Source organism: Pagrus pagrus, assembly GCF_965226575.1.
Source record: "Pagrus pagrus genome assembly, chromosome: 13".
In the NCBI taxonomy this organism is placed as follows: domain Eukaryota; kingdom Metazoa; phylum Chordata; class Actinopteri; order Spariformes; family Sparidae; genus Pagrus; species Pagrus pagrus.
This window is the reverse complement of record NC_140197.1, coordinates 5,952,561-5,972,636: the sequence shown is the minus strand read 5'-3', so window position 1 is coordinate 5,972,636 and position 20,076 is coordinate 5,952,561. Positions and strand designations below refer to the sequence as shown.

General features: G+C 39.9%; 1 long non-coding RNA gene across 1 annotated transcript; it reads right to left on the bottom strand.

Moving 5' to 3' along the window:
* Window positions 1-11,692: 11,692 nt before the first annotated feature.
* Window positions 11,693-15,943, bottom strand: LOC311267374. Its single transcript, XR_014623830.1, has 4 exons — window positions 15,780-15,943; window positions 15,441-15,581; window positions 13,874-14,033; window positions 11,693-12,515 (listed from the first exon to the last, which is right to left on the bottom strand). It is a non-coding gene; the product is annotated as an uncharacterized lncRNA (long non-coding RNA).
* Window positions 15,944-20,076: the final 4,133 nt, after the last annotated feature.

Here is a 20,076-nt window from a genome sequence, read left to right as displayed (position 1 = left end):
TTATCTCAAATGTTTCCAACAATGTTTAAACCAGAGAAATCCACAAGTTTACTCAAGCTAATGGTGCATTTTATTTGGTCGCCACTTCCAAGGTAGAAAATCTGCGAGGGGTAAAAAGGGTAAACCTTTAAACATTAGCTCCTCTGGAACATATGTCCCTGGGACACATCAGCATAGCAATCATTTGTGTTTATTGGGGTTACTCATGCATTGGGTTACACTCACTAGAGACTCCGGTTCTGTCACGTCTTTTCCCCTCTCTTCTCTGTAATGTAATGTTCATGAAGTACAGTACCTTTCCCCTTCAGCTCAATCAGGCAGTTAACATTACAGTACAATGGAGGTCACCTCCTGCTACAGTCAGGTTGATAAACAGGAGTGACGATAAATCCACGTTTTAATCCCAAACGTTATAAAGTAATCTCTGAGCTCTCCTACCGTCAGTAAGCAGCTCCAGATCAGAGCAGAATCTGATGTGATTCTGGGTGTTATTCTCCAGAGGGTCAGGCTCTGCACTTCACTCTCTAGCTGGCTCTGAGAAGCTGAACACCTACGTCCTCCTGCTCCTGCCCGCCCTCCCCACAACCCTCAGCAAATGTCTTTCATTTAATTTTGTTCAACCCTACAATGGTATCTGTGGACTGAGTACTGCCAAGGCGCCCTTGAGCATGTCACCAAACCCCTACCTCCTACCTACCCTTTTGTCAATCAAAGTAAATTCACCATGCCTTTAAAGTTATGAGTCTTATATCTTAACCAAAACAGATATGTTCTGGACATTATTACATGTTGATTTATGTCAGTGTAAGCTACAAAACTATGTCATAAACTTAGCATAATTGTTGATCTGAGCTACTGTGTGAAACAGTTTTGACAAAATGGAGGTTGTGGGGTAAAATGAGCCACTGGGGTGGGGGCAAGTTGAGTCAGTAACCCTAAATCTGAGCCACACCAAAAGTGGTCAGAAATCATTCAATGCATACAGACACTAAACTTACACTTAAATACATATGGACTGACACCCATGGACACGCACGAAAAACACACATTTTCTGCCTTTCACTGTTACAAGTTAATGTTTAATCACTGTTACAAGTGTTACCATGTTGTTGTTATAAATGCCAAATTGCTGACTAATGTTCAAGTTAAGTCACACACAAACATGTTATGCTTATGTAACCCCTATGAAAGTACAGCTTTGGGTTTACTGACTATTATTTGTTTGGCCTCATAGTAAATAATTTTTATTTTAATATCTGAATTTATGAGGGGAACTGTGTTTCAAGATGACTGTAGTTGCTTAAAATAGCTGCTACAGGGCGCTTTATGTATGTGATATGTAGTTAATCCAGTAGACGTGAGCATTGCATGCTGGGATCAAGACACCCCAGCTAAGCCTGATGCTAACGAGATCGCGATACAGCCATCAGTGAATGTGATGACATTTTATGGAAGAAATACTGCTTTGTTCTCATGTTTATGAGTCTGTACATGTCCGAAGTTGTTGCCAGAGGGTTCCAGACCGTATTTGTTTTCTTTTGTTTTATATGATTGAGGAATCCGGTGAGTGTACTAGCTTAGCATGCTACATTGCTAACAGACATGTAATTCTTTCATTTCGGTTATGACTAAGCAATATTGAACCTTTCTTATCATCAAAAACCAATCGGAGTCAACTGTAAATGTTATGGAGATGTTGTAATGAGTGAATATTCTAAGTTTTGTGTTTTAGAAATGCATTTATTTTCACGTGAGGAACGGTAATTTTTACTGTGTCATTTCTAGGCGCCATGTTCAATGTTGGAAAGTTAAATGTGGGCTAATGCTCATGATTTGTACATGTATGGGTTTTTCCTGGTATAAATAATGTGTTAAAGGTCATGTTGAGATGATTAAAAATGCATAAGTGTGAATGAGAAAGACATGATTGATTAGAGATGAAGGATAATTTGTGTAACATGATTTATTAATACTGTTAATAAAAAGAAAAAAGCACAATGATGTCTAAGGTTTTAATGTCTTAGGATATAGTTCATCATTCCTTCTGTGGTCAGTATTATAAGTTACACTTGAGTTAAAGAGAAAAAGAGAGATACGATACTGTACAGTAATTGATGATTTATAATTAATTTTATTTCCTGCTATGGCAGATTGATTTTTGAGTTGCTGGATCTGCATTCTGGGACAGTGTCGATTCCAACCAGGGTTCCTGTCTGACGCGAGGCAGGGTTAGAGAGGATCTGGAATTCTCCCTCTTCATCATCTTCCTGAAGATGCATGCCTGGAGCAGATAAGATCTAAGCTGCGTGCAGGAAGCATACAAACAAACACACACATTCTACACAGGTAGCACCTATACATTGAATACACTTGGACGGACGTGGATACAAACTAAACACTTTGGACTGGACTTTGACGAACATTGATATCAGACAGCAATAAGCTGTGAAGGGACGCATTACTTTCAGTTCTTTTATTTTTTATATATATTGGGGAATTGAATCTGAACTGTGATTCCACTTTTTGTTTATTGTGAAAATAAATATTCTTGTGTTTACCTTTTACACTAACCCATCTCTCGCTCCTTGAATTGAACCTGAGTACAGTAGTCAATTAAGTGTTGTTCTTACTGGGTTACACATATACCAAAAGCACATGTATATGTAGTCTTTCTGTAGCGAACACAAAGATCACAGTTACTGAAAAATGTTCAGTTAAAGTTGAATAATGGGACACAAACATGGTTTTACATTAAAGTAAAAGAGGTTTTGCTTTTTGCTCAATTTATGGCATTAAAGGATAACTACCGTTTTTTACAACCTGGACCTTATTTCTAGCAAAATATATGATCATTTACTCACCCAGATAACTTTGGTGTCATTTGAAGTCGTTCGGACGAAATTAGATCCAGTGTAGCGCCGGTATATCCATATAATGCGAGTGACGGGGCACCGAAACACATCCTCTATATAATGCATTATCTGCCACGAAACTAGTTCATTTCACCAATATTTTGTCATGATACGCTAGTGCTATTCCCCTCTGAGTCCAGGTTGTAAAAAACGGTAGTTATCCTTTAATAAAGTATAAAGTTGTATCAGAATTGTTTGATTTTGTCTCATTTTTATATCAGATAGTACTACTTATGCCTACATGGCTCAATTTACCCCATGCCTAAGCTCATTTTACCCCTACCTCGGGGCAAGTTGAGCCATTGGACAATTTTTTTTTGATGGGTCATTGTTCTAATACTAGGGATGGCTTGATACAACTTTTTCATGTCCGATAACGATACCGTTATTGCAACTTAGAGTATCTGCCGATACCGATATCAATCCGATACCGTCTTTTCTCCTGTTAATGTTAATAATAAATATAATTTGTATTTTGCTTTATATGGACATCTAAAAACACCATGTTCAAACTGTGCAACAAATATTCTGCTCCCCTAAAGGAAGGAATAAAATCCAGGGTTTCCCCCAGAAAACTTGTTAAGCCTGGTGGTAGGGTGGCCCACCAGCGGCCCACCGGTGCTCAAGCATGTTTTTTTTTGTGTCAGGGGCTTGACCCTGACCACTGACTGATGGTAGGGCCCTATAGGTAACAGATTAATTAATGGAGTAGTAGAATTTAGAAGGAGTGATTCAATAAGGCTTTAAGATCAATGTTAAAAGTTGACTGGTAATTTGAAAATATTATCATTATCATGTGTTATTATAAGACATTTATGTAACACCAGGTCTTACAGATTGCACTCTTGAAATGCTGTTCAACCAACCACAAAAATAAATAAATAATAAAAATACTATTTAGATAAATAATATCAACTGTCTGCACTAAAACTTAAAACAACTGCTTGGTGTCTCCAGAGATTTTTATTTTTTCCAGAGATTTTAACAATCTGGAGTCACGTAAACATGAACAGGCGTCTTTTCCGGTCAGTCGTCATGGAAACGTGACAATCACGGATCTACCAAAGATACTCTGTAATCTACTGTTTGGACCAGAGAAAACAAACCTGTGTAAACGCGAACACTGGGTCATTTTCACATCTGGTGAAAGCACGTCGGCTTACAGAAGTCCGGAGCTCTGACGCTGCAGGGGACGACATGCTAACAGCTAACAGCTACTAGCCGCTGCAGCAGCTGGCTGAGACTCAAGAGCCGCGGCTCGGCTCACGTTAACGGCTACGAGGTCAACGTCGACTTGGTTCCTCTCAAGTAAGACCTGGCTTATAATACACTGGGGGAAACCCTGCTTGTGCGCAAAGTAATTCCACACAGCTGACATGATAAAATCGTTAGGCTGTCACTCACGACGTTCTGTTTACACATGCTGCAGCGGCTGCATCTCTGTTTACGGCACGCCGCGCAACAGCACGTCGCATGTCGCGCAACTGCTGTTGCTGAGGCGATAGTGTCTTGTGGCATGTCGCGGAAAGTGAAGTTGAGCATTTGGGCTTAGGTATCGGATCGGACAGGCTAATAGTTGTTTTTTTCGATGGTCGATCCTGAAATTTTGACCAATATCGGACCGATACCGATCCTGAGTATCGTATCGAGCCACCCCTATCTAATACCATAATAGGTTTACTTTCCATGGGTACACAACAACCTGAAGTATATATAATAACCACTATTTGAAGCTAATATATTTTTATTTTTCATTAAAATCATCAAATGTAAAAAGTGGCTCACTTTTTACATTAAGCTTATTGCTGGATATTTATGCTGGGAATATTTGGCACAAGCCAAACAGTCTGATTATTTTATTCTGTTTATTTATTTTGTGTCTGTCCTTGCACTACGAAAATAAGCAGTGATCTGACATGTGAAAAATCTCTTGATTCATTAACAGTGTTTAATGTTTTATTAAACTTTTTATTAAAAGTTTGATTTGTGCATGAAAATGATAATTAACATTGACATAAGTGCTACAGAAATGTATAGGTCTGACCCAGTCATATTGGTTTTATATGGACAATGAAAAAGTGACTGAGGCACTTATTGAAACTTGAGGGTAACATAAATTTAAGTTTCAAGATGTGCCTCTTGAAGGGGCTAAATAACCGGAATAACTTGAGCTGAATACAAAACTGCAAACCGCAACCACTAGCGGCACCAGGATTTTGACTGTGGGTGGGTCTCCAGAAAACTGGATGGGCCAGTTAAAATAAGCCAAAAAAAAAAGAAACGGGTTCCCTTCATCTCCGTTTCAGCGCTTTTCTGTGGCACTGAGGACAGCGACTCAGTAGCCTACCTGTGTGGCTCTTGTGTCGCTGTCCTCAGCTCAGTGCTGAAGCGGACAAAGACATACACCTTGGCAGTAAGCCTAACTTCATTTATCTCTTTTGAACGTTCAATACACAACAAGACTGAAACGGAATTATACAGTAGGTATCACGCGAGAATCACGCACCTTTTTAGTGGAGGATCAATTGTGTTTTCATGAGAAGCGGCAATGTGCCCAAACAACCACCAGGTGGCATCTGTGAGCAGGAGGACGACAACATGCAGCAGCAGGGAGCAGTGACCATGAACGGGGAATGGACAGAGTTGCCTGATTTATGTTTCTGTTCGTTGTTGCTTAAATACAAGAATTTAGCTAATAATACCTCACCCACTCCACACCTCATTCCAACTCCTTCCTTCAGCCTGTCGCTACAGGGTCCCTCTAGCAAGGACAAACTTAGTGAAAAAAATCATTCATCTCATCAACAACTCACTATGAAGCCTTTTAAATGTCTTTTAAGGTCTTATTCTTTGTATTTTGTATTTATCTGTGATATTCCCATTTTATCTTTATCTGTTTTCATTTTGCTTTTATGTTTAACTGTGGTCTTTTTTTGTGCACACGTCAAAGACCCTAAAGACATCTGAGGTTGTGATTTTGCTCGCTCGCTGCAGCCACGGCTAAGCGGAGGCAGAAACAATTACGCACAGCCTACAGAAGTTTCAATGTCCATACAAGCATTTAAGAAATGATTCTTATCAGTTCCATAATTCAGAGAGGATTTTTACTCAACGAAAAAATATATAAAGATCAGTTTTTAGGTTGAAGACACGACAGCAAGCACGTATGTCCAGACGCTGATGTGTGTCAGCTGGGGCAGCGGGTCGGTGATCTATAAGACACATGAGAGCATTATGACTGATGTATAGCTCCCCTGGTAGAGCAGCTCCATCAGTAAGCAGAATCATCGCTAGTATGGGTTCGAATCTCAGTATAGGTTGTACCTTTAGTTAATGTGTTTTCTTTTCTCATCATCATTATGATCACATATGGCTCCAAGTTCGAGCAAATAAATGAGCACTTGAGCATTAATTCTCCGCCATGGCCGCGGCACCAGCTTTCCTGCTTGTGTACATAAAATACATTAAATTCTGACACCACAACTGTAGCATACCGAATATCAATAGATGATAACCAGAAAAAAATGTTCTATTGATCTGATTCACCGGCTTTCTTTCTTTCAGTTGTGGTTCAATTTAACACAAATATTTGTGCTTTCTATTCCTTATATTTTCTACAACAGGCTTATAGAAAGAAGAACGACGCCACGTCATGTCAGACAGTTTTCTCTAGCTTTATTAAAATACATAATCAGCAGCTTCACAGTAGTCGGATATACAGAAGGTTATTTAAAGCGGAGTGAGTCCCTGAAGCAGTCTCCCTGCAGGAGGAGATCCCTTGGCCAAGTGATCAATGTATTTGTTGCAGACCTCTTTGCTGTCCTCAGCGCGCGGGGGTGGGGGTGGGGGCGCTGGCGTAGCAAGCTTTTCAAAAGTGTGGGGGATGGATGTGGTCTTTCCAGTTAAGCGAACTTGTTCCAGATGCCTTAACATTTGCATTCCCCCATACTGAGGAATGTGCGTAGGGGACGAGAAGTAAGCACCATCCAGGATGTGTCCATCCTGCATTCGGAGGTGGAGAAGCTCATTAAGCTGTGTCTGGCCCTGCCAATGGCCGCGTTTCCCAGATTCGTTAAGAAGCTCTTAAGTGCTAAGATCTTCTTAGGAGCGCTCTTAAGAACGCTGTGAAAGAAGGATGTGTTTCCCAGAGTCGCTCTTAGCTTAAGAAGATCTTTCACTAAGAAGGAAATGTAAGATCGAGCTGACCCACTCTTAACAGCCTTCTTAGCGACCAAATGCTCAGTGATCAAGCTGCGTCAGGGAAATTTACATCCTCCACTTTTCGAAATAATAAAACAATGCTCAAAGTTGAAATGCGCTCATAGCTGCGGGCCACTGGTGCAAGAAACATAGGTTAATAGAAGAAGAAGAAAAAACCTTGTTATTGAATTACACGTTTAAGTTTTCCACACACATCTGCATATGAGTTTATAGTAGGCTACTACACATAAAAATACAACAACCCTGTGGCATTTCACAGATATCAAGGAAACAGATGTAATTAAACTCAGCTGAACCTCATCCAGAGAGGCTTCACCTGCTACTCTATATAAATGCGTTGCCAAAGTCCACGCGTGTGAGAAACGATGGCTACAATACAGCACTTTCTCGCTGCGAACCAACAGCGTCGCCGTGCGCGAAGCCAGACGGTTTACATAAATGCATACGTGCGTCAGCACTTCTCCCCACTGGACGCGCTGTCAGACCGGGCTGTCCAGGCAAAGTACCGGCTGCCCCGTGCGGAGATCCAACGGCTGATCACTCTGGTGTCTCCACACATCCCGAGAGCAACAGCTGCAATTTTGCCCTCAGCCCGGAGGTGCAGCTCCTGGCTGCGCTGCGTTTTTACGCAGTGGGGAGCTTCCTGGAGTTTCATTTTCTTAACAATAAAGATGCCGTGTTCATCCATCTAGTTCTCTTATAACTGCACGCCATTATAAAATAACTTCAAATCAAATCCTTAATCATTGATAAAAGTGCGTGCTTCCCCCGCCCCCCCTCTCAGAAAATAGTTCCGACGTCCATGAAGCCGGTGAATCAGATCAATAGAACCTTTTTTTTTTTTTTTTTCCTGGTTATCATCTATTGATATTCGGTACGCTACAGTTGTGGTGTCAGAATTTAATGTATTTTATGTACACAAGCAGGAAAGCTGGTGCCGCGGCCCGGCGGAGAATTAATGCTCATTTGCTCATTTATTTGCTCAAACTTGGAGCTATATGTGATCATAATGATGATGAGAAAAGAAAACACATTAACTAAGGGTAATGCCTTTACAGAGATTCGAACTCATACTAGCAGAAGACTCTGCTTTCTGAGGGAGCTGCTCTACCGGGGGAGCTATACGTCTGTTATAACACACATCAGCGTCTGGACATACGTGCTGCTGTCGTGTCTTCAACCTAAAAGCTGATCTTTATACATTTTTTCGTTGAGTAAAAATCCTCTCTGAATTATGGAACTGATAAGAATCATTTCTTAAATGCTTGTATGGACGTAGAAACTTCTGTAGGCTGTGCGTAATTGTTTCTGCCTCCGCTTAGCCGTGGCTGCAGCGAGGGAGCAAGTAAAATCACAACCTCAGATGTCTTTAGGGTATCAGATATTTTTATCGGCTATTCTTATATTTAAGCAACATCCAGTCAGGCCGTGATATAGGCTCACGGGGGTGGACTGGGACAATAATTCAGGTCGGCAATTTTACCAGTAAACAAATGTTCCTTAAAAAACGACTAATGTCCATATTTTAGCTCTACTGTAAAACAAAGAAAGCACAAGTGATTATCCAAGGTCACCCAGATAATTGAGGTGTCCCACCGCTGTGAAACAATCAGTCTGAATCAATCTGATACGGTTTAGCAGTCCCCCTCTCCAAATGTGGAATTGTCCCAAAATCGTTTCAGCTGCAATTCAGTACTATGCTTCCACCTAGTGGCTACAGTTGTCACTGACATTTCACGCGTTGCGTGAATCTCGCTCCCCGCGAGTGAAATGGCCACTTTGAAGTAGTACCTACTGTATAGGTGTTCTGTGAAAAATCCAAAAGTATTGTCCTTTTTTATAACTGTCTTTCTGTAACTTGCTCTAAATAAAAAGATAGTTCAAAGAAGAAAAAAAAAAATCTGTTGGAATCTTCCCTCTGTTCTTTTCTCTTGCAGAGCTGTCTTGACATAATCTACTGCAGCCTGCATGCCTGCAACTGTCATGGTTCGCTTTTGTAATGATTTGTTGAGGCATTCCATTTCCTCAAGAACTTCCAAAACAAGATGGAGTCCCAGCACTGTGTTCCCTTTCTGGAATCTGTCAAGGAGACCATTTGCCTTCATAGCTGTTTCGGAGCCACCGGTTGAAGCCATCTCCTCCAAACTGAGCAACACTGCCTCATACTGTTTGAGGACTGAATGGACTGCTGCGACTCGCACAGTCCACCGTGTAGGACACAGTGACTTCAAAGATTAAGAAAAAACTGGTGGGGGAAAAAAATCCACTATGTGCTCGTTAACCCCTGTTTCCATCTAGACTAATGGTCTTGAACTTTCCTGAAAGTCCAAACAGATCCCCCAATTCATGGACCCACTGCAGTGCATCATGGATGACAGATGAGGCTGCACAAGTTGCCTGTGTAATCAAATTAACACAGTGAGGACCACAGTGTATGAACAGTGCCAGCGGCCTGTGCACCAACATATTTTCTGGACATATTTGCTGCTCCATCATATGTCTGTCCCCTGAGCCCATCGAGAGACACATTGAGACGAAGCAGCACATCTTTGGCTACATTTGCTAGGTTTTGTCCAGTTGTGAGCGACACTTCATATAAACCAACAAATACTTCATGAGGAATTAGGTCGTGGTCAACGTAGCGAAGACAGATTGATTCCTGTTCGGTCCCAGTAATGTCCTGTGTTCCATCAATAATGATGGAGTATTGCAACTGTGGTTGTGATCTGATTTCAGTGGCTATATCTCTGACAATGTAGTTTGCCATTATGCTCAACATTTCATTTTGGATTTTGGGGCTTGTGTAATCATGAGAACGTGAATTAAGCCACTCGAACAGCATGGAGTCATCATCTGATCTAAACCTAAGTAACTGGGAAAGATTGGTAACACTTTATTTTAAGGGGTCCTTGTTCCTGTGTATCTACCTAATTAATTACAGTGTAATTACCTATGTAGCCGTATGTAATAACATGTACTTACATTGTAAATACATAGTGTATTTTGGTGTACTTACAGGTCCTTGTTACACTTGTAATAAGAAATGCTTGTTACAATACTTCTCTCTTCTCTACCTCTCTCTTTGGGGAAGGGGTACACCTGCAAGAAAATTGGGTGAAACCACAACCCATGTTGCCTGGGAAAACTTTTCCATCAATCTTCCTCCTGCCTCTTGAGTCTTGGAACATGTATGCTGTTTCACAACTTAGTATATGTAACAGTTGTGTTAGTACACACTTGTTACTCTTTGATACAGTGGAATAAGCACATTAAAATAAAGTGTACCTGCTGGGATACCTCAGTTCTTACACATTAACTGCAATAATCAGTGTCTTTGATAGTGTACCACGTGTGCTGTTACACAACATAGTCTATGTAACAGTTGTGTTAGTACACCGTTGTTACTCTTTGATACAGTGGAATAAGCACATTAAAATACCCGCTGGGATACCTCAGTTCTTACACATTAACTGCAATAATCAGTGTCTTCGATAGTGTACCACGTGTGCTGTTACACAACATAGTATATGTAACAGTTGTGTTAGTACACCGTTGTTACTCTTTGATACAGTGGAATGAGCACATTAAAATAAAGTGTACCTGGGATACCTCAACTCTTATAAATTAACTGCGTTAACCAGTGTCTTCGGTCTTGTACCACATGTGCTGTTTCACAACTTAGTATATGTAACAGTTGTGTTAATACACCGTTGTTACTCTCTGATACAGTGGAATGAGCACATTAAAGTGTACCTGCTGGGATACCCCAGTCCTTAAACATTAACTGCAATAATCAGTGTCTTTGATAGTGTACCACGTGTGCTGTTACACAACATAGTCTATGTAACAGTTGTGTTAGTACACCGTTGTTACTCTTTGATACAGTGGAATAAGCACATTAAATAAAGTGCACCTGCTGGGATACCACAGTTCTTACACATTAACTGCAATAATCAGTGTCTTCGATAGTGTACCACGTGTGCTGTTACACAACTTAGTATATGTAACAGTTGTGTTAGCACACCTGTGTTACTCTTTGATACAGTGGAATGAGCACATTAAAGTGTACCTGCTGGGATACCACAGTTCTTACACATTAACTGCAATAATCAGTGTCTTCGGTCTTGTACCACGTGTGCTGTTACACAACATAGTCTATGTAACAGTTGTGTTAGTACACCGTTGTTACTCTTTGATACAGTGGAATAAGCACATTAAATAAAGTGCACCTGCTGGGATACCTCAGTTCTTACACATTAACTGCAATAATCAGTGTCTTCGATAGTGTACCACGTGTGCTGTTACACAACATAGTCTATGTAACAGTTGTGTTAGTACACACTTGTTACTCTTTGATACAGTGAAATAAGAACATTAAAATAAGGTGTACCTGCTACATACTTACATGTTACCTGTAGAAACTCTAAACTGGTGTTGACCTTGGTACTCAAGTATTTTTGCATCAAAAAGTCATTTCATTGTGTTAATCTTATTTGATTCCACCCTTTTGAATGTGATAAACCTAAACAGTGTTAAAATCACAACAAGTTGACAACATAATGATTTATATTTTTATTACTAATAGTATATTCTATTACAAATAGTGAAATCGTAACTCCAGTGTTATGTGACTTTAAGCTATGTTATAATTGATCCTCAGTGTAGGTTTGTAAGAGTACTTTGTACCTGTAGCCTATTTGAGTACATTTAAACATTACATAGAACTGAGTAACTTTGGTATTGTCTTTTCTTTTTTAGAACTTTTTCTCTGTGAACTGACCCAATGTGTCCCCCTTTATCATGCTTGCTATGGTGTCGGCCGCCACCTAGATGTTTCCAGCATAGAAATAAAAACTATAATGAACCTAAAATGCCTTTAAACTAATACGCCAATATCCCTCATACTGTAGCCTTTAACCAATTACAGCTTGTAATATCTTTTGATGTCATGGACAATCCGCCCAAAGACAACATTTCTGTGCCTCTTCCCTTCAATGAATTCAATGAAGTTTAACTTAAAATGTTTGCATCTTATAAAGATAAAAACAAAACAAAAAAAAGCTATCACAACCTATCGGAATTTTTGTGTGATGGGCAGTAATTTGCCTTTCTTTTTGGCATGGTCTATTTTGCTCTTTGTCTCAGCGGAGACCAAAGAAGTGCACCGCTTAACATAACATAACTTCTCTTTTCCAACTTCAAATGGAGGTATTGTCTTCAGGAATTTTTTGTCCACCAGCATTATCTCGGCTAGTGGAGCAGACAGGGCCACTGTATTCCTGTCGATGCCCTCCTCCCGGAAAGCCTTTGACATGCTTTGATGTTTTTTGTAGTATTTAAGTACCCGTTTGTATCTTTGTAGCACGTCATCAGGGGTGTGAGCTGGAAGAAAAATACAAGGGGAAACAGAAATGAATCACTGGAATTATTATTTTTTATTAAGGCATTAAGTTGCATGTCTATCACAGTCTAATGGGTGGCTACATGAATGCTACTTGAAAGTTAAAAAATGTTTTTGGCAAATGAAGGGATATGAAGCAAGATAGAAGTGAGTAGTGATACATCTTGAAAAATCAACTTTATATACAATAGAACAATATTTACAGTTGTTTTTATAACTGAATTTATAGACTACTAACTCGAATGTATGAACATTCCAGACACAGTGATGACATTATTAAAGGTCCAGCAAAGCTTAGTATAGAGGAGAATAGGTTTGTTCTGCATTTTCATTGACATTGTCAAGGCCAAAACTGTCATGTATGACATACCAGTGATTCATAAGCATGAGCCTGACTGCCAGGGACAGAATAAGGACGAATAAGCTTCAAGATTTAGGTAAATCATTGCCATCAGTGACAAATTAATTAGGGGTGTGAGGAGGATCGAATCACTGTTAGTACCGGTAAGTAGCATGTCTTCAAAATGGCAGTAGTGTCATCTGCCATGTATGACAAGTAGAATCAGTAAGCAAATGAATATGTCTATAGCTAACATTAGTTGATAAGCAGATGGATGGATATATAGAGAGCAAACATGTGGTAGCCTATACAGTAGTTTTATAGTCAGGTCTCTAGTATTATGTAAAAAAAAGTCCCACACACAGTCCATTACGCATGTAATAAACTTTTATTCACTTATTCACAACATTTCGGTCTGGAAACCCTCTTCAGGTGAATTATGTTTACCTCCTTCAGGTGAATTTTACGTGAATTACGAATTATGAAACGTGAATAAGTGAATAAAAGTTTATTGCATGCATAATGGACAATGTGCGGGACTTTTTTACATAATACTAGAGACCGGACTATAAAACCAATACTAGAGACCTGACTATACAACTACTATATAGGCTACCACACGTTTGCTCTCTATATATCTATTTTTTTTACATAATACTGGTGAGCCATACCTATTCTGACGCACCTGCCTAAAAAGAGGTGTGCAAAAGCGCTTGTGGACTATAGTCAGGTCTCTAAAAAATTAAGCATATCATATGCCCATGGTTGGCTGAACACAGACTAATTAGTTGCTTACTGATTGTAGTTAAGGCCATTATGATAGCCTGTATGTGATGGCAAATGACACAACTGGCATATTCAAGCATTGCACAGCCTACTCATACTTTATCACACTTCATCACAATAATGGTTGCCAGTAGCCTAACGAAAAAAAGTATCAAGACATTTTGATGTCTGGCAGGCAGTAGACTCTAGCATAACTACTGGAATGTATGTTACCTCTTAGCTTCGATAGTGGATGAGAGTCCTACTTCTGTTTCTTCTTATTATTTTTTATCTTTTCTTCTCCATCATGAGAATGAACACTGCAGTGATGAGCCAGAATCTGAGCTGTCAGATGATGATGATGTATGATGTCGCTTTTTCAGCTTACTTTTTCCTGTGTGAATGTTACAAGAGATAGCTGTTAAAAATAAGGACAATTTCAAATATGCTGTCTATGCAATACCAAACAGGTCTTGTGTATGGGTTAGCTGGCAATTAGTCTGTTCAACTGCAACCAATACACATTTAAAGGTGAAGGTAACAGGGCCTGATATCATTGCAAGTGTGTTTACTCACTGAACTGGTTATGTAAACCCAGGGGAAGTAGTCTAGGTTTTCAGTTCCAAAATGGTCAGGCACAATGAAAACATGCCCTAAAAATAATCTGGTAGGGATAGCTTTTGTTCAAGTATGCTAAGAGTTTAAGGCCATGTCTTTTCTTTCTTGCAACAAAAGGTTTTTGTATAGCTGTAGATCTATCGGTTAAACATGGCTGTGATTATCCTTTAAAGGCAATCTAGACTATTCTCATCTGGGGTCCGTTTCAGAAAGCAAGATTAGTGGAAACTCTTTTCCGTTTCAGAGAGCAGGATCAGCGTAATGCTGAGTCAGTCGCTACGGCAACATGTGCTGTGAAGCAAACCTGCTCCCTGGCAGGTTTGATCCATCTTAACCTGAGGTTGATGCCCGCTGAGCGTGGAGCAGGAAGCAGAGACAGTAATTTATTAGTGAATGACGTTGTGGACGTGGAAGTGAAACTTATTTAAAGGCTGTTAAAGAGCGGATCGTTACAGTAGAGCCTGTTGGAGGGTTTATTCCTCAGGCTCAACTTACTCTGGGTTGATTGAACTAATTCTGATCAGCTGTTCTGAAACCGAAAACTCAGAGTTTTCCAGCTCAGGCTCAATCAACCCTGAGCTCGGGATTTGACTCAGAGTTTGTTGAGTCTGCTTCCTGAAACGGACCCCTGTAGTCCCCAGATGGTGGAATAGCCTGCCAAACGCTACCAGAGCAGAGGGAGCCCTCTCTACCATCAAGAAACTCCTGAAGATCATGTCAGTCTAGCAGGTACTCTGGGTACCTGTTAGACTGACATGGTCTCCTGCACTTCCAGCCCCCCCCCCCCTACTCTCTTACCTACTCTTCATACCTCTCACTGCTGTCCCACACATCTCCCCTCCCTTTTCCCCACTGCACTCCTTTATTCCTTTCTTTAATGCTCTTTTATTGTTATAGCACTTGCTTCTGTAGTGTGACTCTTGTATTTGTTTAAAGTAGCTCTACATTTTTGCAATTTCTAGTAATTTCTACACCCCTGGTGTACTTCTCACGTTGTAAGTCGTTTGGACAAAAGCGTCTGCTAAATGACTAAATGTAATGAAATCTAAAATGTAAAGGTGTGTATCTTGTCGTGTTCTTTTGTTTGTTGTTTTTACTTCAATTGTGTGAGAAACAAGTATTTGAAAAGAGGCATTAATATAATGTCACACAACCTTGGTTACAGTATGAGCTAAAAACATACCCGCACTTGACATGCTTTTCATCGTTTCCCTCAGAAAATCCCTTTCCTCTTCTAACGAGGCAACTTTCTCTTCCAGAGTTTTGATATCCATTAAGAGCTTCTGATTTTGACGATTCTCTTTTCTGGTAGGAGGCTGTATGTCTGAAACACACACATGCACAAATGCATGTGAAAAAAAGGGCATATTACTATTAACTTTACTATTACATATCTGTAACATTGATTTAATTTTGACTTAAGTCTTAAGTTTTGAACTGAAACAAGGTAAAACGTTACATGACACACCAGTACACCAGTAAATTTAAATTGTAGAGAGAAAAGTACAAGAAAACACCTCACCATCCGATGAATTGCTAAGAGACAAAGTCACTTGTTGTTCCTCTTCTTCATTTATTTGCAAAAGCGCAGCATCAACCACCTCCATAGTGTCAGTGTCATTTTCTGGCTCTGGGACGGAGTCCGGTGTGACTTTGTCTTCGTGTTGTCTTTTATCTTTTTTCTTCCGTGGGGCCATCCTGAGAAAATGTGGAAATACATTATAGTACATCATAGAATACCCAATATCACCACGGCTACTTTCTAGCTGCTTTACTACCAAATCATTGAGAATTTACCCAGTGAAGGCAAACACACTAACTAGTGCTAGCTACTTCGTAGCACATTTGGGTTGGTTGGTCAATAATGCCAATTTGCTACAAATTATGCAAAATGTACAGTTAAATTATAAGCAGAAATGTAACACTTAATGTGACTTTATCGACCTATAGGTTAATATGTTTTTTCCCCCCTATGCATCACTGTGTGCATTTGCATCAGTGTTGTGCTAGTTACTGAAAAATAATAAGTAGTTACAGCTACTAGTTACTTCATTAAAAAGTAACTCAGTTAGTAACTCAGTTACTTAAACCAAAAAGTAATGCGTTACTGAGAAAGTAACTTTTTCATTACTTTAAAACGTTTTTTTTTTTTTTTTTACCAAATGCTCCCATTAAATAAAGGTTGATTGACCCTCATTTCACTTCTGTACTGATGATGATGAAAAAACACGTTTTTATCTGTAAAATTTTACCATCATCATCATGCTGCATGATGTCAGCATGTACAGCAGCTTGACCTAACAGAACTGCAAAAAAATCTCGAGTTACGTTCAAGAACCTGTTTTCAGTGACGGAAGTAAATTCACTCCAGCTGTATTTTTTTTTAATCGATCGATCAGCTGTGTTTACCCAGAGCGATCGCCCTGTGTTTACCGTTTCAGGTGTCATAATTGGAGTCTGTCTGTGCCACTCTAACGGCTGCTGCTCTGGTGGAGTGGGTTCTAGTGTGTGCTCGCTGTGACTCTCAAGCTGTGTCCCAGTTCAGGGGCTGCAGCCTGAACTGGCACACAGCTTCGGTCTCAGATGCTGCGTTAGCTAACATTACCTTAACACGCCGTCATGCCATGCCCAGAGAATTGCTCTGGCCCTGCCCTGACCTGTCCAGTCCTCTTCATGTAGCGTGTTTGATTACGTGAGGGACGCTAGAGGGCGGCCAACAAGTGCGTAGTGTCTGTGCTCTGTCTTTCTTTCAATTCAATGAAACTTTATTGATCGCTGAAATGTTATAGGATGTGCGTGCCACTGTAAAATCTCACCAAAATGAACGGAGTAACGTAACTCAGCGTTTGGTAACGGAAACGGAGTTACTGATTTAAAAAAAAACAAAGCGTTACTACCCAATACTGATTTCAATGGTGTTATTTTATTTTTATTTTTTTTAGCAATAGTGCTAATGTTAACGGTTGGCTGGCCGACTAGCTTTAACTATCAAATAGTTGTTTGCAAAGCCAAGTGCGGCTAAATATCAGATGGCATGCAACTATGTTTATCACAACCCTTACAAAATGCGTTTAACTTTGTATTTTTCAGTCCAACTTCACAAACTCATACCTTTAGTAATTGAAATCCAGCAGTCTCGATTTCGAACACGTTGTCTCCTCTTTGCCAGATTTCAACCTAACTGCGGCTGCGCACACAGTGCTTCCTGTGTTGGCGTTGTTTGAAAAGTGGAGGGTGGCCAGATCCTACTCTTTTAAGCAATATCTATCGAAGGCTTATTTTTCTTTAAAGTCACTGGCCGAAATTGGGAGTGATTTCCTAGTGTTTAGTTTAGATTTACTGTGTTCCTTCTGTGTCTCCAAAATTGCCCAGTGTGTGAGTGAGGCCCTTTAGCGAGGCAGAATTACACAGAGAATCCCTCACACAGAGAAAACATCTGGCAACAATAGTCGACGCAACTAAATTGCGGGAACTGAAGAGGTGGAACTGAAGAGGTGGAAGAGGCAACATCAACATGACATTATCTTTTATTAATAAATTGACGGGGAAGAAGAACCTCGGATCCAGAGAGAAGCTTCAATTAATCAAATGGATGCAACGTCATAAATTACTTGCAAACACTAAGAAGTGCAGTAAATGCAGAAAAGAAATGAAAATGATCCGTCATCCAGGAAAAGATGGATTTATCTGGTAAGTCAACGGGCCCTATTTCGGCCATATAATCACAATTAACATGGAGTGCAATGGTTTTGGGTTAGACTCTATACATTTATTGTTAATTTAAAGGTTTGAGTGATGTTATTTATGTTATATGCAGGGATGCAAACAGCGCGCCGAAAAGCACAACTCGCTTTTTTCGTGGCCAATTAGGTGACTTGTGTGAATCGTTCAGATCCGCAGAGTTTTTGGGGGGTGGGGGGGTGCGCGTCTCAGCTCGGGTCAGTAAAATTAACAGGCTGACAGTGACAATCACGTGAAACTGAGGCGAACTCATTCATGCTTGCCTCTGATTATACTGATAATAGTCTACCTATTAGCTTCCAATGTACACGCGCGACATGCGCGCTCACAACCCAAAGCGGCGCGTCACCGCGTGCATTCGGTTTCCACTGCGACGCCGTTTTTTCCCCCGTGCATGTCCGTGGAGCTGTGCGCCGCGGACGTGCACGGTTCCCTACGTTGCTGTGTCAGGCAGGTGTTCCCCACGGGGCTCTGCCCCGTTTCAAAGGTGAAGGAAGCCCTACGTGGAAAGACGTTGCCTCTGCGATGTAGAATGTGTTTTATAGAAGAGAAACACACATTTCAGGACCGCTGACTTGTATCATCAAAACAGACACATGTAAACACAGAAAGCTGAACATCACTGGACATGTCTGTTGGGATTATACAAATCAACCGTGTAAAGTAGAGCTGTCAAGATGTACGCAGTAGTTAATTAATGCATATCCTACTGTACCTATCACTCCTATTGTTTCTGATGTACAGGTGCATTAGAATGTCATGGGAGAGTTTATTAAGGCCTATGTCACTAAGTCAATTCAAAAAGTGAAACTAATACATTATATATATGTCCATTACACACCGAATGAAACATCCCATGTCTTTATTTATTCAGTTTATTTTAATAGTAATAATTATGGCTAACATTCAATGAAGACCTAAAATTCTGTATCCCCAAAAAATTTAATATTACAAAGGAACTTTTTTTTTTTCTTTTTTTTTTTTAAAGCATTGTTAATATAGGAATGTTGGCCTTCTGAAAACTATGTCCATCTAAATGCACTCAATGCTTGGTTGGGGTTGAACTACTGGAAATGGACTTTTCCGTGATACTATAATGTAACACAATTAGACAATTTAGTTAGACAATTACTCTCTTTTTTTGTCCTGACCCGTTTGCATCCCTGTATATGCAATGTTATTTATGTTTTATGCAATGTTATTTATGTTTTAGGCAATGCAAACGCACCAGATATCACAGGAAATGCAAAAAGTCTATATGAGATGGGTCCATGTTCTTCAGATCACACAAAGGATTGCACGACTGGATGGGGTTCATTTATAGGTAGGCATTAAATTAAGGCTTGTAGTTGAGGCCAACAATAGGCATATTTAATTATATATTGTCTAATTTGCATATATTTTTTTTACATTTTTAGACAAAGTGTAATACAAAATTTGTTGCTCTTATGAGGATTAATCTGGTAGAAATGTATGAGGACATCTAAATGAAAAAAAAGGCCCATTCACCTGTATTGTGACAACCTAATGTCACCTATTATGGTACTTTTCAGGACTTTCGTCTTGGATAGAGAATTGGGCACATATCCCACGTTGTTCAATGGGGTAATATTAGTCAAAAACAGTTGAGATATTTTCCGCTAAATTAAGCACATCCAAAATTTCCCCAGGACATGTACTAGTAAATGTTCAGGCTATTGAACATAGCCTAATCGCTTGTTGGTTTTGCATTTTAAAAGGTTTTCGCAGGGTCTTCAACTTAGACAAATCGACTTGAGTGATGGCGTGGCAAAAAGTTCAGCTACTCTTTCCAAGATGGCAAAGAGGCTTAGGAAGGTAAGATATCTTATATGTTACAATATGATATTAAATCTATGTGGTCCCTCTCTCTCTCCCTCTCTCTGTGGTGTAGGAGGCCTCCTACCAGACAAGTTTGGACACACCTATCACAGTTTCCTATACAGTTTCATAAGCGTTTCTTTTTCTGGCTAACAAATTGGCAATTTCTGATAGAATGACAGCATTACTCTCTTAAAGTGATGGTTCAGAGTAATTACATCCTTGGGTCCTCATGACCT